Source organism: Dermacentor andersoni, chromosome 8 (genome assembly GCF_023375885.2).
Source record: "Dermacentor andersoni chromosome 8, qqDerAnde1_hic_scaffold, whole genome shotgun sequence".
Taxonomy (NCBI): domain Eukaryota; kingdom Metazoa; phylum Arthropoda; class Arachnida; order Ixodida; family Ixodidae; genus Dermacentor; species Dermacentor andersoni.
Window position 1 is genome coordinate 40,584,637 of NC_092821.1, and position 23,353 is coordinate 40,607,989.

Genomic DNA, 23,353 nt, shown 5'->3' on the forward strand with positions numbered 1-23,353 from the left:
TATACGCTCGCCATCCTCAGTTTTCTCGACTCCATGGATACTTCCTTTTTTGCCTAACAATGACGCTTCTTCGGCAAGACACAAATATTGTGTCTTGCCGAAGAAGCACGTCGACGTGCAAGTTGTACACGTCGCACGATTGAAACCGTACCATCAACGCACATTTTGACTCGCTCGGTGAGCTTCATCTGCCCCGGAGGAAAATGTGACGCCGCATCGGAAGAGCCGCGGAAGAGAAAGAAGAAGCGGCTCGAGATTTTTTGGGGTAATCGGCAGTTTCGGACCCTCCCATGTCTATTCTACCCTTTTCACTGTAAATAAATTAATTCTACATCCGCAGCAATATGTTTCTGGCTCCCGAATTTATTCCGGCGCATGCAGTCAGCAAAACCATAGCTTCCGAGATCCGTTTCAATTATTCAGGGCGACCTTACGCTGGCGTGTGTTTTTTTACACCACCTACACAGGAGTAAAAATTACTGCTGTAAATACTTAATGCGACTACATTTAACTAGTCGATATTCGGCACTTATTATTCGTATTGGATTTGTATTCGACAAATTTGATATTCACCCCCACCTCAAGATTTAAGGAAATGGGCAGCTCTCCCTGATTTTTCCGATATGGTGTACGTCATATCACGCAAAAATCGACATATTTCAACATTATGACATAACTATTGTCGAAATTAGTAACAAATATTTTTGGGTAGCTGTACATTTTTCCAGTGCAGTGCCGCATATCTATGTTTGTGTTCTGTGTACATTTTTCCCTGCACAAAACAAATAAAAAAGCACGGTTGAAAGATTGACTTTGTATTCTTCTAGGCACACTGGTACTTTAGGTCTCAGTTATTATTGCAATAATTTCGTAGTCTACAGAATACTGAGTATAGACTCTACATAGGCTCTACATAGGCTCGACATAGGCTCGACATAAGCTCGACATAGGCTCGACTCTAAACGAACGGCCATTCACACGGCAATTGTGCGTGTATTCTAAGGCTTCTTTCACGCTCGGAAAAATACTTTTGTGGAGCATGTACTGAGAAACAAAGCTGTACCAGGAGTTTTTCATGTTGCTCTACAATTTTCCCATTGACGCTTTTGAGCCTATAATAATGTTTGAGAAGTTGATTAATTAATAAAGACTAATTATATAATTAGGCAGAATGCAAAAATATAATCTGAGTCTCTCCAAGCGACGACAAACAACATTACCTTGGTTCTGCCCAGCTGAGTGGCATTTGCGTATTTTCAAATCTTGGTGCCTGGTAGTTGGGACATCCTGTATATCGAGTCATTGATTAAAGAACGACCACGACGACATGGCCTTCGCGCGGATAATGTCATTACATAACATCATAAATATGTCATGTCATTGATGCCACATGTTTTGTTACGTATGCGTGCATGTGATAGCGCCTTATGCCTATTCTGATGTACCGCTGAAGAAACGACACGACGGCATCACGACATAGACAGACAGACAGACAGACAGACAGACAGACAGACAGACAGACAGACGGACGGACGGACGGACGGACGGACGGACGGACGCACGGACGGACGGACGGACGGACGGACGGACGGACGGACGGACGGACGGACGGACGGACGGACAGACAGACAGACAGACAGACAGACAGACAGACAGACAGACAGACAGACAGACAGACAGACAGACAGACAGACAGACAGACAGACAGACAGACAGACAGACAGACAGACAGACAGACAGACGGACGGACGGACGGACGGACGGACGGACGGACGGACGGACGGACGGACGGACGGACGGACGGACGGACGGACGGACGGACGGACGGACGGACGGACGGACGGACGGACGGACGGACGGACGGACGGACGGACGGACGGACGGACGGACGGACGGACGGACGGACGGACGGACAGACAGACAGACAGACAGACAGACAGACAGACAGACAGACAGACAGACAGACAGACAGACAGACAGACAGACAGACAGACAGACAGACAGACAGACAGACAGACAGACAGACAGACAGACAGACAGACAGACAGACAGACAGACAGACAGACAGACAGACAGACAGACAGACAGACAGACGGACGGACGGACGGACGGACGGACGGACGGACGGACGGACGGACGGACGGACGGACGGACGGACGGACGGACGGACGGACGGACGGACGGACGGACGGACGGACGGACAGACGGACGGACGGACGGACGGACGGACGGACGGACGGACGGACGGACGGACGGACGGACGGACGGACGGACAGACAGACAGACAGACAGACAGACAGACAGACAGACAGACAGACAGACAGACAGACAGACAGACAGACAGACAGACAGACAGACAGACAGACAGACAGACAGACAGACAGACAGACAGACAGACAGACAGACAGACAGACAGACAGACAGACAGACAGACAGACAGACAGACGGACAGACGGACAGACGGACGGACGGACGGACGGACGGACGGACGGACGGACGGACGGACGGACGGACGGACGGACGGACGGACGGACGGACGGACGGACGGACACAGACTCAAAATCCTCAAGCATACAGACAATGCTAATCGTATTAAAGACAATAAATGAAAGGCAGGAAGGTTAACCAGGAATTAGCCAGGTTGGCTACCCTGCGTTACTCTTGAATTAACATCTACTACATTTTGCTGCGTTGGTTCAATCTTAATAGCGTTACCGTCGACATTAATTTTGAGAAGGGCTCCGCCGGATTTCCCTTCGGCGGTCGTGTTACACTGAAGTTAAGAATGAAGACAACGGCAATAGAACCGAAGATGACTAAAAGTTTCTACAACTTGACTGTGGCCTCTTCCGTTCGCTTCAACGTTCATTATAAACACATCCTGTAAATAGTTTAAAGCGAATATTATTAACCCAAATGAATACTCCTCGTCATATATATATATATATATATATATATATGCCGCGACAATTTGGTCACATTCAAGTTGCGCGCCCTTCTATTGGACACTGTGCTCGCCGTACCGTGTTGATGTTCAGCAACAGGCAGCGAACTTCGTGGCACGGGTAGCCGGTATGACCTGGCTCGCATGCGCCACGCGCATGAGGGGTCACGCGAGAAGAAAGAGGAAGATGGTTCGAGCCCAGTTTGAGAACGCGACTGCCGCGCATTTCTTCACGACCGCAATGGCTTTGCTTGTGGGCACAAGTTCGCCCTTAATAAATATCGTTGTTTTATTAACATCGTTTCATTCTGGTGGAGGTGCTGGGTATGAGTCGAAGCCCCACGCACGGAAGTAAACGTAGCCCCGACCACCAACGAGTCCATCTCGTGGAACTAACACCTGTACGCCAGCGGACCACCCGTCGTCTTCGAGGTGACTCGCCCGAATTCGGTCCTCTTCTCTTGATGCCAAGGGAAACTCAGACAACGGATTTTCTACCACATTTGACCGTATTTCTACCACATTTGACCAACACCTAGAGCGCCTGCGACTAGTACTAGGAGCTATCCGCGCAGCAGACTTGACAATTAAGCCGGAAGGATGTCCATTCGGCTTCGATGAACTTCGGTTTCTCGGACGCGTCATCAGTTCTGAAAGCGTTCGGCCAGATCCCGAAAAGACAGCAGCTGTTGCGAGGTTCCCGACACCCACAGACAGTGCGACCTTTTTTTTTGGTTTATGCCCATAATACAGAATCTTTGTAGAAAACTTTTCAATGATTGCTGAGCCCCTTACAATACTAACAAGGGAAGATCAACCTTTCATGTGGGAAAACGAACAACAAGAGCCTTTGACGAGTTAAGGAAACGCCTGCAAGCTTCTCCAATCCTTGCCCATTTTGATAAGACAGCCGACACTGAAGTTCATACCGATGCGAGTAACGTCGGCCTCGGTGCCATACTAGTGTAGTGGAAGAACGGCCAGGAGAAAGTAATAGCTTATACCAGCCGTAAGCTCTCGAAAGCCCAGGCAAACTACTCAGCAACCGAGAAAGAGTGTCTTGCAGTCATTTGGGCAATATGTAAATTTCGGCCCTACCTCTACGGTAGACCATTCAGAGCAGTCAGTGATCACCATCCGGGTGACTAGCAAGATGAAGCCTTAGGCTTCATGAGTATGATATTACTGTCGTATACTGATCCGGGAGGAAACACAGAGATGCCGACTGCTTGTCACGCGCACCAGTCGAGAATACTGTGTCAGAAGAAGAGGATTTCCCGTTCCCTGGCATTGTTGACGCGTCACAAATCGCTCAACAACAACGAGATGACCCAGACTTGCTTCCACTTATACAGCGCCGGGAGGGGCTCGACGTTCAACTCCTGCGTATTTTCTCTAGAGGACTACCCTCGTTCTGTATGCGAGGAAATGTCCTCTACAAGAAAAAGTTTGAGAACAGTGAGACAAAGTTTTTACTTGTCGTACCCATAGCTATGCGAGAAGAAATTTTGCATGCGTGTCACGATGAACCCACATCTGGACACATGGGCGTGAGCCGTACATTCGCCAGGATTAAGTTATTAGCATCAGTGCAGCACTACGTCAAGACGTGTCGCGAGTGTCAAAGGCGCAAGACTCCATCCGTAAAACCGGCAGGCCTCCTCCAGCCAATAGAGCCACCAAAATCCCCATTCCAACAAGTCGGTATGGACCTTCTTGGACCCTTCCCAACATCATCTTTAGGCAAAAAGCGGATAGTTGTGGCCACGGACTATCTGACCCGTTACGCAGAAACTGAAGCCTCTTCTACAGCATTCCCCATGATGAGCTCTTCGTTGCTGTGCGTGAACTTATTGATCACTGCAGTGCTGTAAACTTCCAGAATGCATGTTGTATGTCGGTGGATGCCTTTCTAGAGCTCCTATCCTTTTATCTGTCATCCACTGTTGTTGAATTCAAAGGTTCCTTGTTTCTTCAGAAAAAAGGAATATGTATTGGCTCTAGTGTTGCCCCAGTGCTTTCCCAGATATTTTTAGCAAACTTTGACAGGAAACTTCAAGGCTTCCTTCTAAACAAGCATGTATGCAAAGTTTTTAAGTATGTGGACGATTTTTTAGTACTTTTAGAGCTTTTACCAAATGACACTCTGCCCGCAGCAGTAGACGATGTATTGACTGCTTTTAAAGCTTCTTCACGCACTCTTAATTTCACTCATGAACTCCCTAGCAATCATTCCATCAGGTTCCTAGAACTGCAACTAACATTCTTTGATGGCGGGCATTTGTGCTGGGTGTTTTCCCCTAGGGGCAAGAAAGCTCTTTTACCATTTAGATCTGCACATTCAAAGATTGTAAAAAGGGGGATTGCAATGAATTGTTTCCGCAATGCACTTGAAAGAAGCTGTCACCACGCTATTAAAAGTAGCTTTGACTCACAAGTCCAACGTTAAGAAGCCGCAGGGTTCCCTCCGCCTCTTTTGAAAGCGGTGGCTGAATCGCTGCTTCAGAGACTAAAGAAGGAACGTACGAAGCTGGTAGATAGTGGGGCAACTGAACGTAGGAAACTTGAAGTTATGCCGTATGATCATAAAGTGAGCCACAACATCAAGAAGGTTGCCGCCAAGCAGGGAGTAAGTGCTGTGTTTTCTGCCCCTTGTAAGCTTTCGGGTCTGTGCTCGCGCATTTCTCGAGGCAGGGCAAGGAACCACGTTTGCACAACGCAGCATGAAAACCGTTTTACGGCAGGTGCTGCAGGGGTTGTCTATAAGTTCCCTCTCACGTGCGAAAGATTTGACATAGGCCAAACCGGTCGATGTATTAATGACCGCCTGCGTGAGCACCACTCCTCCCTGGGGTCAGATAACAGTGCAAACTTGCCTCGCCATTGCAATGAGTGTGGTTGTTACCCTTTGTTTAGCAATCTGACGATTCTTGGTAGGGGCAAGGGCAAAGAAGAGCGAGAAATCTTGGAAGCGTACTACATCAGTTTATTAGGTGATGACTGCGTTAGTACAACCTCGGTGCGCTTACTTGAAAAAGAATTTGAATTTCTAGGTCGGTCACGATAGAAGCGTTTCACGTCTTTTCATGCTTTGTGATTAGCGATGATGCAGTTGCGCATCCCCTGCTGGCCTTGCTGGGACTACACCGATTTTAATAAACCTCAGTTGATAGTCCAGTCGTTGTGGTGTGAACCTCTCCTCTTGTCCTTTCTGTTTTTGACTGGTTTTCTCGTTCAAGATAATGCCGCGACAACTTGGTCACATTCATGTTGCGCGCCCTTCTATTGGAAACTGTGCACGCCGTACCGTGTTGTTGTTCAGCAACAGGCAGCGATCGTCGTGGCACGGGTAGCCGGTTGGACCCGGCTCGCATGCGCCACGCGCACGAGGAGTCACGCGAGAAGAAAGAGGAAGACGGTTCGAGCCGTTTGAGAACGAGACTGCCGCGCATTTCTTCACGACCGCAGTGGCTTTTACTTGTGGGCACAAGTTCGCCCTTAATAAATATCGTTGTTTTCTTAAGAGGAAGCTTTAGCTCGGGCCCAACTCCGACGCGGCCTATTCAAATACATGTAAAACGCAAAAACGTTTTTATGAGATAACCCCTGGACCGATTTTGATGAAATTTGTTGCATTTCAAAGAGAAAGTTAAGTTCTAGTGACTGTTGGAAGCGGAATTTCGATTTAGGGTTTGAATTTTCTTAAAACGATTTTCAAACATTTGACCGTTTTAAAAAAATAGAAGCACGAAGTTTACAAATTCATAGCTCTGCATCAAAAACTGATATCGCGGTTCTGTAAACGGCATCCATTAGATCATTCAAAGCGGACAAATTCATTTTGTCATTTTACATCTTACATGAATTTGTTACGTTGGTTACAACGGTTTCGCGAAAGTTGTATTTCCCTATAATTAAATTTTTTTATATTCGTGTGTAACATATCAATTTTGTCCGCTTTAGATGTACTATTAGATGCAATTCACAGAATCGTATTATCATTTTTAGTGGTTGAGTTACAGAGTTGTAAACTTGATAGTTTCGTTTTTTGAAAATTTTCGATTTTTGCCAATTTTTAATAAAAAATTGACGACCTAACTCAAAAATTTGAAACCAACAGTCACTAGATTTTAAGTTTCTCTTTTAAATGCAACAAACCTCGTCAAATTTGGTGCAGTGGTTGCCGAGAAAAACGAATTCTCCTTTTACATGTATTTAGATAGGAGCACTCGAGCTAAAGCTTCCTCTTAACATCGTTACAAGATATATATATATATATATATATATATATATATATATATATATATATATATATATATATATATATATATATATATATATATATATATATTTATTTATTTATTTATTTATTTAAACAATAAAAGAAAGCGACTCTACAGACGGGCCGATAAAAACGTTACGTCAGTTTCTTGGCTGCGTTACAAAGCCTGCGATAAAAAATACCAAACATTACTTAAAAGCACACGCCGTCATTTCTTCTGCCATAACCTAACATCTATGCTTAAAGATAACCCTCGAAGATTCTGGCGCATCGTGAATCCCAAACAACATCCTGATATCACTCTTCATGATAGCAACAACACTTCACTTCCGGAATCACAATGCGCAGAACTTCTAAATGAGACATTCACGGCTGTCTTTACCTGCGAGGATATTACTACCGCACCTATGAAGGATTGTATATCTGACATAGACATGCCAGAAATTAATGTAACCGAAGCGGGCATATTTTCCCTTTTAAGTAAACTGAAGATTTCATCGACATGTGATCACAATGGCATCAATAGAACTATACTGAAAAATACACGCCATGGCATCTGTAGTATTCTGACGGCCCTTTTTTCACAATCCCTCGCGACAGGCACTATCCCCGATGATTGGCGAATAGCCAAGGTAGCACCCTTTTTCAAGTCAGGCGACCGTTCTTCACCATGCAACTACAGACCTATTTCGCTAACAAGTACCATATGCAAGGTCATGAAACACGTCATTCACTCCCAAATTGCCGAATACTTAGAAAGCCACAACATAATATACCAGTATCAGCACGGTTTCCTCAAGGGCTACTCTTGTGAAACACAACTTGTAGGGTTTGTTCATGACTTACACTCATCCGTTGACACTGGTTTACAAGTAGATGCAGTTTTCCTTGATTTATCCAAAGCTTGTCATCGCGTTCCGCACCCCAGATTACTTCTCAAACTTGCATGCCTAAACATTCACCCTAACGTCCTCGCATGGGTTAAAGCTTTCTTTCCTCCAGGCTCCAGTTTACTTCCGCTAACAACTGCAATTCTTCTTTTGCCCACGTTACTTCCGGTGTCCCCCAGAGCAGCGTACTAGGCCCTTTACTTTTCTTAATATATATTAACGATCTTCCTTCTTGCGTAACGTGCCAGGTTCGTCTCTTTGCCGATGATGTCGTAATTTACCGCACAATTTCTTCTGATATCGATCGCCAATGCTTGCAATCTGACCTTGATGCAATTACCTTATGGTGGTCCAAATGGCTAATGTCGCTTAATATCTCTAAAACCAAGTTAATGACATTTAACGGCCGAAAGTCTCGAATTGAAAACACTTCATTAATAACAGCACGATTGAGTCTTCCACTTCCTACAAGTATCTTGGCCTTCATTTGCAGTCTGACCTAACGTGGCATCACCATATAAATTTAACCCTGGCAGCTGCTAACCGTACTCTTGGGATACTTAAACGAACCCTCAAGCAAGCGCCACCACTCGTATGAAAACAGGCATATATCACAATCATTCGCCCGAAAATTGAATGTGCTTCGGCAATTTCGGATCCCCATCAGGTATATCTAGCCTCTAACCTTGAAGCCCTGCAGAACCGTGCTGCTCGATTTTTTTCTGATTATTCAACATTCACCAGCGTTACATCTTTAAAGAAACGTGCCGGTTTGCAATCCTTGAGCCTTCGTCGAAAACATTCTCGCTTATCACTATTTCATAAATTTTTCCACCATTCCTCACTTCGTGACGATTTTTTTCAGTCACCGCCGATTATCTTTCCTCGCCGCGATCACCCTAACAAAGTGAAACGCATTTTGTGTCGCTCATCAACTTTCGCTCAATCCTTCGTACCACGCACTATCATCGATTCGAACGATTTACCCCCATACATAGTCATGGAAACTGACATAGCCTAATTTATGGAAACAATTTGCACTGCTGTGACGTGCTGTTAAAAATGCTGTTTTCTTATTAAGTGTGTTTTCCTGATATTTTTTATGCTTTATGAGTTGTTGCTTGCTCCTGACGTTTGTATGTACGTTGCTTTTTTTTTTTCTTTCGTTTTTTTGGTTTCTTGGTTCAATACGATAACTACACTGCCTTGTTGAGCAGAAAAAAAATTATCTTGTAAATGTTTTGCTTTTTATGTATGCTGCATCTGCATGTACACGTGTTTTTTTCTTGTAGCCCCCCCCCCCCCTATGTACTACCCTCCCTCGAGGGCCTTTAGGGGTATTGTAAATAAATATATATATATTAAAGTGATTAAATGGCAATAATAATAATATTCAGAACTCAATTTAATAATGCCAGATATACAGAAATTTATTATTATTTGCTGAGCGAGTAAGGTAAGAAACGATGCAATAAAGACGATCTGCATATATATGGAAAGTATTCGTTATTATAACCTAAATAATTCACCCGATTGGCTAGTTGCACGGGCTAGTTGCACAATTAGTTTATGCTCACTTGCGATTTTGTATTCATTCATTCAAAAACTTCCATCCAATTAAGAGGCATTGTAAAGCTAGTGATTATACGTATGACTAAAAAAAGAGGGAAATGAGAAAAGTTGTGGATTAGGATTTCACGCAGTCGAGTGGTGAGAAGCTACGTGACAAGCATAAAACAAATTAAAGTATGAAACATAAACATAACAAAAAAATGAAGTAGCATATTACCGCACGTTATATTTTGTATATACCTTCACAAGTACGTTAGTGGTTGATCAGTTTCCTTATTCAAGCTTACACAACAGCACGTAAAGCAACATAAGCAAGTGTCGTGATAAACGAAGGTTAACATGCACAGGTTGTTATAAACAAACCGCAGGATTAAAGTCAGGATTAGCGAAAATCATAGATTTATTCACTAACATGCATGAGAGTATAGTAAAAACCTGAAAAACTCGTCAATGGTCCATCGGCGGAAAAATTTCCGTTTCTTACAGCATTCAGTTAAACCATCGAGCTATGTCATAAGCAGCATGACGTTTTGTAATATTAATCATGCTTGGTGGTCCATACTGCTAGTAAAAGGAATGGATCCTGCAATGTAAATACAAGAATGAACAATCTCCTTTAGTGTCCCAGGGCATTCACATGAGCGGTCCTAAGCAACTTATAGTAGTCATGGTACTGTAAATGACCACTTTACATTAAATCAGTAGCATTTTTTTTTATCGTAAAGAAGTCGCAGTTTCGCCCGATAGGCGAAGCATCGGTTAAGAAAGCAAAATATTATACAGCTATACGAGATAAGGATAATAGTTTTATCGGCTGTACAAACTTCTAAACACTCTCTTACTAAAATAACAGGCATGGTGCCCTTCGCGCAGACAATAATAAACACATTCATTCGATGGTCGCGAGCACTCACTGTCAAAACGCTGGCTTGAGGAAGAACAGCAGCAAGAGCGAGCGAATTGACCTTCATCAGTTCCTTCAGTATACCCTGTGGCCCTTCGGTAGACTTTTGTCACGTGGTAGTGACTGAGAAGAACACAGTAGCAAAACTGCAAACGGCGAAACTAAATCTTTATTGCGCGAACTTGTGCCCTCAAAAGTAAATAAAACTTAAAGCACAAGGATAGCGGCGAACAGAGTCGGCGATCGTCGGAAATCTGATCAGCAGGGGATGCGCGTCGGCTTTTGTACACCAGTTGTCGAAAGTTCCAAAGTAATAGCTGGGACCCGCGTGTCTTACACAAGGTTCTGCACCGTTCGCGTCGCGCATACATGCAATCAGATTACACAAGGTTCGGTGACAGACAGCGGATGAAAACATCGATAACATTCCAGAAACTTCCGATACATGCAGGCGCGTCCTGTGCTGTGCGAGATTTGTTAGGCGTTATGCAGTGAACCGCGGTCGCTCGATAAACATAAACAAGCACACATGCCAATACCTCCCTCTTAGAAAGCATCGACCCGATGCTGCAAACAAATGAAAGTAATAAAAAAATTAAGTTATGGGGTTTTACGTGCCAAAAACACTTTCTGATTATGAGGCACGCCGTAGTGGACGACTCCGGAAATTTCGGCCACCTGGGGTTCTTTAACGTGCACCTAAATCTAAGCACACGGGTGTTTTCGCATTTCGCCCCCATCGAAATGCGGCCGCCGCGGCCGGGATTCGATCCCGCGACCTCGTGCTCAGCAGCCCAATACCACAGCCACTGAGCAACCATGGCGGGTCCGTGTTGTAATCGAAGGTTACGTACGGTAGGACGGCAACCCAGGTCTTGTGTTGACGGTGACGTACATTGCGACGCACTTGCTTTTGAGGGCACAAGTTCGCCCTATAAAGACTCAGTGTCGCCATTTACAGTTTTGCTACTGTGTTCATCACAAACACGACGCAGGACCTCCACCAGATGTCACGTGGTAGTGAATGTGACGAACATAGTAGCAAAACTGTAAATGGCGAAACTAAATCTTCATTGGGCGAAGTTGTGCCCTCAAAAGAGCGGATATGCCACATATTCTAGGGACATGCTGGAAGGTGGCTGCTTTCAAATCAAATCAAATCAGTTTATTGTTATTTACATCGTTGGTTAATTACAGCATCTAAGATGTACAGACAGTGTCCCGAAGTACGAGACTGCAACGGGACACTCGAACCACTAGGGTCCCCTTAGACCCTCTGACCTCGGAGGGCCTCAAAATTCAAAACCGGCAGCAGTAGGAGACCCTGCTGGTGAGCTCAGACCAGCGAGACCAGGTCTGAGCCGTCCAACTAGCCGAATCAGCCGCTCAGTCCCAGAGGATCTCGGCCGTCTGTTGGCGGAGAGAGGCCGCGTCCGCCCTGTTGATTGCTGGCATCAGTAAAAGTTGACTCTCTCCCTCCCTTGGTGTGTATATGTAATATTTCTTGTAGTTTGATTTCAACGTCAATATTTCTTGAAGGGACAACTATGTCTTCAAGCTAAAATGATAGACTAATGCTCCAGAACTTCTAATTTGTCAATATTATAGCGAATGGAGTTTTAGCCATCGTGAAATTGAGGTAAATGCAGGACATGATTTGTGATTCACCCGGGATATTCAAGTAATGGCCTTATGACCTAGGTACTCCTGATTAAGATTATGTCACTAATACTTATCATCTCGTAATAAAAAGAGAATTTCATTGAATTATAAGACGGAAGAAAATGCTACTTGCTCAGTTCTATTTGATGTTTAGAAATAAAAAATATAGAACACCATGACGTTACCCTTGACAACGACACTGGCAGTTGAAAGGGTATGTTTTCGCTTGACTGCGCCGGCCGCGCTTTCGCGTTTCACTAGTTTTGTTATCGGGTATTGCTGACCCGAAAAAACCTACGCAAACTCCAAATAGCAACAAATTCCGCGTCCGTGTGATGTCGCGGGATACCCGAATGGTCCACGCCACTAGACCGAAAGCAGCTACAGGGGGAATCCAATGTTCTGTCTTGGCTCGGTTTCATCCATGACCACGCGTTTACGTTTTGCGCAGAAAACCGAAACGCCGTCTTTGGGATGCCGACAAAGGGCAGCGATTGCGTATACAACGTCACCACTCCCGAGCTCGGGGGCGGGGGATTTGAATTGCGGTAAACATATGCGGACCCGTCAGACGCTATTTTTTCTTAAGCTAAGCCTTCTCTAGGCACGAAAAAAAAACTTCGAGATTTGTGGAAAGGTATTTTCACAGTCTAAGTTGACCTAATATTTGCCTTTAGTGTCCCTTTAAGCTGCCGAAAATTATGGTAGGTTTCGGTGATATTGTTGCGTTGTATTACAATGTGGTTTATATACTACAATCTGTTAGCTGTCTTGTAACACAATGGATTTCACTCTACGTTTGTTGCTGGCTGACTTTTAACCCTTAAATGCCCATAAGGTACCTATTGTAAATACCAATGCAAGATTTCTTTAAAACAGAGTTTAATGCCCGAAGAAGAGAATTCAATGCCAAATTTTTATAAAATGGCGCAAAATAAAAATCATGGGTGGGAATATAGTTCCCTATGGAAATATATTGCCCTTTGGCAGACCCCTACTTCTTGTGAAATTTCTCAAAGCATCGCGCGGCGCAAAGCTGAACATTGCACGTCGAGCAAACAATCTTCGACCTCTTGTCGTTTTGGCTACTTGAGCTGCACCAGCAGCGTTTGAAGATTGCTGTTCTATGAAAATGCGGTGCGGCTGACAGCCGTACTTCATCTCGCACACCAAATTTTTTCCTGTCACCTTTCAACGCCTTCGGGGCGCGTGTGTTACTGCTCCTTTTCTTCCCTATTGACACGTGTACTTATCTTTATCGGGCGACCACGTTTCGCCGCTTAACAACTGTAATCGCACAGCGACGGACGCGCCTGCATGTATCCGACATTTCTGGAAAGTTATCGATGATTCTACCCGGCTGTCTGTTGTCGCCGAACCTTATGTTATCTGATTTCATCGCCTGACGCGAATGGCGTAGAACATTGTGGAATACGCGCGGGTCCCAGCGATTAGTCTGGAACATTCGACGACTGCTGTATAAAAGCTGACGCGCTTGACCCGCTGAGCAGATTTTCGACGATCGCCGAGCGTGTTCGCCGCTATCGTTGTGCTATAAGTGTAGCCTGTTTTGTGGGCACAGGTTCGCCCAATAAAAGTTAGTTTTGTCGTTCACAGTACTGCTACTGTGTTATTCAACGTCACGACCACGTGACATCTGGTGGAGGTGCTTGTGCGTTCATGTACCGAACGTCCCCGCAAAGCCGCGATCCAAGCCCGAAGCCCGAGGACAAAACCAACGTCGCCCAAGACCAGCGAGCTAGCCGCCGGCTGCAAGGACTGCCCCCAGAGCACGGACTCCTACCTGAGACGTGCAGGAAGATTGCCTCCAAGTCCTCCCCAATGGCAGCCCCAGCATCCCCCGTCGTGCTGCGGCAGCCCAGGGAGCCCCCCACGTTCCGCGGTTCAACATTCGAGGACCCGGAAACCTGGCTCGAGACGTACGAGAGGGTCGCTGCATTTAACAGCTGGAACAGCGACGACAAACTGCGACATGTCTTCTTCGCATTGGAAGACGCTGCCAGGACGTGGTTCGAGAACAGAGAAGCCACGTTAACGACCTGGGACCTTTTCCGAAGTGGCTTCCTGCAGACATTCACAAGCGTCGTACGCCGAGAACGAGCCCAAGCACTACTGGAAACCCGAGTGCAGCTGCCCAACGAGACCACCGCGATTTTTACAGAAGAAATGAGCCGCCTATTCCGCCACGCCGACCCGGAAATGTCCGAGGAAAAGAAAGTCCGGCTACTAATGCGTGGTGTTAAGGAGGAACTTTTCGCCGGTATGGTACGAAACCCACCGAAGACTGTCGACGAGTTTCTTCGCGAGGCCACTAGCATCGAGAAGACACTCGAGATGCGAAACCGGCAATTCGACCGCCGCACCAACGCTACAAACTATGCCGGAGTTCAATCACTGGCCTCCGAAGACCTGCGCGAGGCTATCAGGGCAGTCGTACGAGAGGAGCTTCAGAAGATCTTCCCGTCGTCGCAGCCTCAAGTGGCCTCGATCGCTGACATCGTCAAAGATGAGGTTCAGCGGTCGCTTGGAGTTCCGGAGGTGCAACCTCAATTACCGCAACCCCAACCCGAAGCGATGACCTACGCCGCCGTCGTACGCCGTCAAGGCGCTCCTCAGCGACCGCGCCAGGGCCCTGTAACGCCGCAATTCCGTCGACCACCGCCGCCGCCGCCGACAGCGCGCCCACCCGTCGCCCAGCGGAGCTACCCGAGGAAGACCGACGTTTGGCGCGCTCCTGACCACCGCCCGCTCTGCTACCACTGCGGGGAAGCGGGTCACGTCTACCGACGATGTCCATACCGGGAAATGGGACTGCGAGGTTTCGCCGTCAACGCTCCGCGCCCGCAGCAAGGTGAACGCCCTCGCGATATCGCTGACTACCTCGCGGCTACTCAGTGGAGTTCTCGACGACCGTCGCGTTCACCATCACCAGGCCGCTACCTGTCGCCGCAGCGCCGAACATACACTGGCCCAGCTCGGGGCCGGTCAGCGAGCCCATATCCGGAAAACTAAAAGCAGCAACCGATGGAGGTGCGGTTGCTGTCCGTCGAACTGTCGAAGATCCTCCGCCGCCGACGAAGACGCCGAAGAAACTACCTCGACGACATAACGACACGCCGCCGTCCCGACGAAGTCTGGAAGGAAAGAATGCGACGACCAAAGACGACCTGACGACGTCACATACCAGCCACAAGTCAACGCGACGCAGTCGTGATCCGACGCCAAGACCGAACTGTAATGCAAGACAAAGAGCCACCGACCTCGACGTGCTTCTCGACGGCCACGCAGTCACCGCCTTAGTCGACACAGGGGCTGATTACTCCGTCATGAGTGGACACATCGCCGCCCAGTTGAAGAAAGTTAAGACTACGTGGGAAGGCCCTCAAATTCGTACCGCCGGAGGACACCTCATAACGCCGACTGGAATGTGCACGGCAAGAATTACCATTCACGACCGGACTTACCCTGTCACCTTCGTTATCCTCCAACAGTGTTCACGAGACGTCATTCTCGGCATGGACTTCCTCAACCAACACGGCGCAGTCATCGACCTGAAGTCGAAGTCAATAACTCTGTCGGAAGACCATGCGATACCGTCGGAGAACCCTCGTAGTCACCACGCCTTGAGTGTGCTCGAAGATCAGGTGAGCATCCCGCCTCGCTCCAGCATTGTTATTTCGGTCGGCACCGAAACACCCGCTGACTTAGAAGGTGTCATCGAAGGCGACCAACGTCTACTGCTAGACCGTGAAATTTGCGTCGCAAGAGGGATCGCTCGACTGCACGGAGGAAACACGAGAGTGTTGCTGACAAACTTCAGCCAGGAGTTCAAGCACATCAACAAGGGCACGACGTTCGCATTCATCGAGGAAATACAGGAAACCAGCGATGCCTTTGTCCTCTCGGATTCTGTTGCATCTACCCCGACGACCGCAGTTCCCGAGCCAGACTTCAACATAAATCCAAGTCTCCCCGTGATTAAGCAGCAACAGCTCAGAAGTCTGCTTCGACGATACAAAGACTGCTTTTCGACGTCATCAAGGATTCGACAAACACCAGTCGCAAAGCATCGCATAATCACCGAAGAGAGCGCTCGACCACTACGCCAGAGCCCTTACCGAGTTTCGACGCGAGAACGCGAAGCTATAAGACAACAAGTCGACGAAATGCTGCGCGACGACATCATCCAGCCGTCGAAAAGCCCGTGGGCGTCTCCAGTTGTTTTAGTGAAGAAAAAGGACGGAACCCTACGTTTCTGCGTCGATTATCGTCGACTGAACAAAATCACGAAGAAAGACGTATACCCCCTCCCACGGATAGACGACGCATTAGATCGGCTCTGCAATGCTAAATACTTCTCATCGATGGACCTCAAGTCTGGCTACTGGCAAATAGAAGTCGACGAAAGGGATCGCGAAAAGACCGCCTTCATCACGCCAGACGGCCTCTATGAATTCAAGGTTATGCCATTTGGACTGTGCTCGGCGCCTGCAACGTTCCAGCGCGTGATGGACACGGTTTTAGCAGGATTGAAGTGGCAGACCTGTCTTGTTTACTTGGATGACGTCGTCGTCTTCGCCGGAAATTTCGACGATCACCTTAAGCGGCTTGCGACAGTATTAGAGGCCATCAAGTCATCAGGGCTCACCCTGAAGCCGGAAAAGTGTCGCTTCGCTTACGATGAGCTTCTATTCCTAGGCCATGTCATCAGCAAATCTGGAGTGCGCCCCGACCCGCAGAAGACAGCTGCCATCGCAAAGTTCCCGCAGCCAATCGACAAGAAGGCAGTGCGCAGATTCCTTGGCATGTGTGCCTACTATAGGCGCTTTGTCAAGGACTTTTCGCGCATCGCGGAGCCGCTAACACATCTAACGAAATCTGATGTCGAGTTCAATTGGGAAACGCCGCAGGCCGACGCATTTCAAGAACTCAAACGACGCATGCAGTCGCCGCCGGTACTTGCACACTTCGACGAGGACGCCGATACTGAAATCCACACTGACGCCAGTAGCCTAGGCCTCGGTGCCGTCCTAGTCCAGAGAAAAGATGGACATGAACACGTGATAGCTTACGCTAGCCGATCATTGTCAAAAGCAGAAGGCAATTATTCTACAACCGAAAAGGAATGCCTCGCCATCGTTTGGGCCACAGCGAAATTTCGCCCTTACCTATATGGCAGGCCATTCAAGGTGGTCAGCGATCATCACGCGTTGTGTTGGCTAGCTAACCTAAAAGACCCCTCAGGACGGCTGGCACGGTGGAGCCTCAGGCTACAAGAATACGACATCACTGTAACCTACAAGTCCGGACGAAAACACTCAGATGCCGATTGCCTATCCCGCGTCCCCATTGACCCGCCGCCGCAAGATGACGAGGATGACGCCGCTTTCCTTGGAATAATAAGCTCGGAAGACTTCGCCGAACAGCAACGAGGAGACTCGCAGCTAAAAGCCCTAATCGAGTATTTGGAAGGGCACACCGACGTTGTCCCAAGGGCATTTAAGCGTGGATTATCTTCGTTCACGCTTCAAAACAACCTACTCGTGAAGAAGAACTTCTCACCAGTCCGCGCCAACTACCTTCTTGTTGTTCCGTCGGCGCTACGTCCAGAAGTACTGCACGCCCTACATGACGACCCGACTGCTGGGCACCTCGGTTTCTCCCGGACGCTATCGAGGATACAAGAAAGGTATTACTGGCCGCGCCTAACCACCGATGTCGCCCGTTACGTCAAGACATGCCGCGACTGTCAGCGACGCAAGACACCACCGACAAGACCAGCGGGATTACTACAGCCGATCCAGCCTCCTTACCGACCTTTTCAGCAGATCGGGATGGACTTGTTGGGACCGTTTCCGACATCAGCTTCTGGAAATAGGTGGATTGTCGTGGCGACGGACTATCTCACCCGCTTCGCTGAAACTAAAGCTCTACCGAACGGCAGCGCAGCCGAAGTGGCTAAATTTTTCGTCGAGAACATCCTGTTGCGACATGGTGCTCCAGAAGTCCTCATCACCGACAGAGGAACGGCCTTTACAGCGGAGCTCACTCAAGCCATTCTGAACTACAGTCAGACAAGGCACAGGAGGACAACGGCCTACCATCCGCAGACGAATGGTCTTACGGAGCGGCTGAATAAGACCCTCGCCGACATGCTAGCGATGTACGTCGACGTCGAACACAAGACGTGGGATGCCGTCCTGCCGTACGTAACATTCGCTTACAACACGGCGGTGCAAGAAACAACACAGATCACGCCGTTCAAGCTGGTCTACGGCAGGAACCCGACGACGACGCTTGACGCCATGCTGCCGCACGTAACTGACGAAGAGAATGTTGACGTCGCTAGCTATCTCCAGCGCGCCGAAGAAGCCCGACAGCTCGCCCGCCTGTGAATCAAGAGCCAGCAGAGGACCGACAGCCGACACTACAACCTCCGACGACGCTTCGTCGAGTACCAGCCTGGCGACCGTGTTTGGGTCTGGACCCCGATACGCCGACGAGGACTCAGTGAGAAGCTACTCCGACGCTATTTCGGACCCTACAAGGTCATCCGACGTATTGGCGCTCTGGACTATGAGGTCGTGCCAGACGGCATTTCGCATTCACAGCGGCGCCGCGCACGATCTGAAGTGGTCCACGTGGTGCGCCTTAAACCCTTTTACGGACGCTGACGAACTTCGTCATTTTTGTTCTTTTCTTTGCTACGAGTGCTTTTGTTTATTAACTTCGTTTGTTTGCAGCATCGGGTCGATGCTTTTTAAGAGGGGGGTATTGACACGTGTACTTATCTTTATCGGGCGACCACGTTTCGCCGCTTAACAACTGTAATCGCACAGCGACGGACGCGCCTGCATGTATCCGACATTTCTGGAAAGTTATCGATGATTCTACCCGGCTGTCTGTTGTCGCCGAACCTTATGTTATCTGATTTCATCGCCTGACGCGAATGGCGTAGAACATTGTGGAATACGCGCGGGTCCCAGCGATTAGTCTGGAACATTCGACGACTGCTGTATAAAAGCTGACGCGCTTGACCCGCTGAGCAGATTTTCGACGATCGCCGAGCGTGTTCGCCGCTATCGTTGTGCTATAAGTGTAGCCTGTTTTGTGGGCACAGGTTCGCCCAATAAAAGTTAGTTTTGTCGTTCACAGTACTGCTACTGTGTTATTCAACGTCACGACCACGTGACACTATATACGTTCAGAAACCCTCTGGATAGCATGGTTTGTTTCACAATAATGTGGAATACATCCCCAAACAATGCGTTAAATATCATCAGGGCCGTGAGGTCGAGTGCCAGCTTTGAAGAGGCTAGCAGCTTTGAGTCAAACTTCGGTACGTTCTTTGTATGTGGCAGTGACAGTGCAGACCAGCCATCGCAGAACCTTCGTCGAGTTCGTTGTCATCTTCTCAGTTATCGCTCAAATCTATATCAGAGGAGCTGACGCCTTGCTTTCTAGTCACATGACCACTGTCTGTTGCATCACAATTCGAGCGAGTAATTATGAGCAATGGATCGTCCCCGTCATCATATTCCTCACTGTCAGAACAGTGATTTAGATTGTCAGGTAAAGAAAAGTACAAATCCGGGACATCTATAATGGTCAAGCGCGTTTACATCTAGAGAAACAAAATCGCACCTCGAGGATTAGCATTGTGGAAGGAAGCTAGGGAAGTATATTCCCACATCGTAGTAGCAATTCAAACGTCAGTAACTTTACTTCCTCGTTACATTAGGCTCTAAAGGTGGACCAAACAATAGTTCAACATTTGAAGCATTCAAGAAATGCATTTACTCACATTTCTCACCGCAGCAGATACACTCATCCACCAGTTAATGCAATGGTTGAAAACGCGCGCGAGAAACGCCCACACAGAAAGAAAAATGCCAGTAGCACTCATGAGAACGGCAGCGCTGCGTAGTGGTTTGCGCGAGAGTCGCTAATTTTTTTTTTTTTTTGTAGTTCGTTCTCAAGCGTTACTACAGATGTTTCCACAGTCTCATGGCGGAGCAATTGAGTGTTTTGGACATAGAGGCTTTGAAACGTTGCGAGAAATATGTTCCCTGTGGGCGTTTAAGAGTGAAGGACGCAGCCCAAAACATGCGCATAATCCACCTTTTCGTGGCCTCAGCAGATATGTACAGTATTTGAGGCCCAAATTAAGTTTAAGTCTAAGCTAGTCTTGATGGAGGGAAGTAGGTGATTCTATCTGCTTATGATCATCTGCCTTCTTTTTTAAGGTGACTTGAGCTTACGTTTCGTGTATAAAATATTGAAGTACCTACTAAAGCTACGTCGGACGTACGCGTGAGCAATCCAGATAGTCGCCTACGATACAGCGGATCCTGAAGCAGAAAGCTCTTACGCAATAGCATTCCGCAATGCTTCGTATACTGCCTTCACACTACCGTGGTTGGAATGTATACAAAGCTGCTTGTTATACACACATACCTTCCCGTCAGGCGGAATCTTGCGCAACCAAACGGGGGAATCTACAAGACGTAGCATACATCGAAGGATATCAGTGCTAGCATGGTCGAGGGCTCGTTATTCAAACAAAAGCCGCGTTCAGATGTGACTCTAGGGGTGAAATACGGTATGCGACAAAAGATTAGAGCAGGACGTACTTAAACTGCACATTATTGGGCCTTTGAAACTCAGATATAAGCAAAAATAACAGGTTTGAGGCAGTCGAAAGTGCAAAAGTTGTTCGTCAAGCTCCAGAACGGTTTCAGGAACTTGACGGTTTGGTGTCTGTGATGGCCCCTACGAAAGCATTTTCAATTAGTATATCCTAACCAAATGACGCATTAACTTGTTTTGAGGACCAAGTAAGCTGTTTTGCACGTGTATACGCATTGTTACTAAGAGGGTAGTAAAAAAAAAAAAGCAAAACCGGTGGTGACGCAGCGGCAGCATCTCCGATTCACACGTGCCCAGTTTCGTTCTTCCTTGCACCATCTTGCTTTGCCATTTCTTCTTCTTTTTTAAGTTTCTCTGACATGAACGAAACATTTTCGCCACTTCCGTGCTATGCTATAATAGCAAACGACAAGAAGCAGGGGGTTCTCACTGCGGCTCAACATGCTGATCTACTGCACCGTCGGGTCATGCGTATAAATACGTTTATTGAGCTGTTTTGACATATGCTCCGTAGCGAATGTAAGGGCGGCCTTATAAACTTACTTGAAACTGTGACCCGACAGTTCGATGCGTGTGCCTGTCTGGCAGCAGTGAGGATGCACTACTTCATGTCATCTTACGTTGTCAGGTGTGCGTAAGCAGCGAAAAATGTTTTAGCCTCGACGGACAAACCCCCACAGACAAGTGAAAAGGTATGACAGAAACGACATGGGTAATTGATATGCAACCCAGCTACCAGAGTAGCAAACGGATGTTTTATTGCAGCGCTAATAAAACGGCCGACTTGGGATCGTTTCTGTTTGAAATATTAACGAATGAGTGCCACCTTTCTAGGTTTGGGCTCCATGATTTCATTGAAATTACACAAAAAATGCAACAGAACGTATCTCACGATGACTGTCGATGTTAATGCATTAGCATTCAGTCTATATATGAACAAAACGCGTTGCCACCGTCCAAAAGAGTCATCGGACCAGCCTCACAAATATTCCTCAAGGACAACAACACGACGCATTAGCAGCCTGCACCACGTATGCACTGGGTATGTGCCTCTTTTCGATGAACACCATTAACACCAACGCTTTAGCGAGCTGTACCATGAATGCACTTGGTATGTCCCGCTCTTCAACGAACCCCTCGCCAACATGGGTCACCGAGTATGTGCCACTGGGTGTGCGACAAGTGAGGAAAAAGTTCTCAGTGTTCGCGGGCACCCGCGCGCCAGGATTCTTGACTCGTAGTCAACGCGCGGACTTCTCGGCAGTGCCACTAGATATCGCAGTGTGTCCAGAAAAAAGCGCGAGAGATTGCCGCATGATGCCTTTCACAACGTTCACATGCACCGGCGCGCCATCAATCTACAGTCGGATACACGGAGGAAGGAAACTAAGGAGAGGCCCTGACTCTTTGTGAAGCAAAAGTGAAGCCGGAATTTGGCGTTGCTCATGGCGATGCTCCGCCTTTTGGTCCACCCTCCTCTCTTGTTTACATCTTTCGCGAAACCACGCCGCGCTGCGCGTGGTGTCGCGCAACATCTGGCAGAGCACGGTGCAGGTAGCACAGCGCAACAAGACACGGTGACTAACGCAAACCCGCCTACTCAGCGCCTTTGCCACGGCCCGAAACCTACCAGAGCAACACGTGTGAGCGCTCAAAACCATAACAACGCCGCCATTGTGGCCCAAAAGGCGTGGCCATACAACAAAAAAAAAAAGCAGCAAAAAAATGAGAACCTACTACGTCATTTCCGCCACACTTTTCTCCTAGCGCGCGGAGGGGGTAGGGCCTCTCCTTAGTTTCCTACCTCCGTGGTCGGATACAACTTTAGAAAAAAGGGGAGGCCCCGCCCAGATGACCGAAGCGCGACAGCCGATTGCCTCTGCGACTAAAATAGTCCCGCTCGATAACTCATGCTCCTGAAACGCGTAATTCTCGGTACACATAAAGACATTTGTATTTTGATAACTTGTTTAGTAGAGCTGTCATGTGCTACAGCACATGACGGATGGTGACAGAAAAACAACCCGGTGCCTTCTACAACGCTGCCCGTCGTCTGCTTTTTAGCTTCATTGCAAGTGACAAAAGTAGAAAGAGCAGCTCTGCATGGCTTTTGCGCTTGTTTACATGTACACAGCGTATCTACTACTCGTTTTCCAAGCGTAAAATGAATCAGTTGCTATTAAAAAAAGTGCTTATATAAAACAATGCATTTATCGCAACCATTACAAACCTGCGGCGAGAATACGGTCGAGGCAGGAAGGTACAAAAATGCTTCATTCATTGTTTTAAATAACCACTCTTGGTTTTAAATAATATAAAATTTATATATATTTTTGTTTGTGTGTTTTCACGATTTCACACCACGCATTCTACAGCTTGCGCGTGCAGTGAGCCCTGGTGGATGGCAATCAATCGACGGTGCTACGCAA

At 47.5% G+C, this 23,353-nt stretch overlaps 1 long non-coding RNA gene across 1 annotated transcript in view; it reads right to left on the reverse strand.

Moving 5' to 3' along the window:
* Positions 1–10,058: 10,058 nt before the first annotated feature.
* Positions 10,059–23,353, reverse strand: part of LOC129383500 (uncharacterized) — a 78,146-nt gene continuing 64,851 nt past the window's right edge. The window contains exon 5 of the long non-coding RNA XR_011896267.1: positions 10,059–10,271. This is a non-coding gene — a long non-coding RNA (uncharacterized lncRNA). The remainder of the gene's footprint in view (positions 10,272–23,353) is intronic.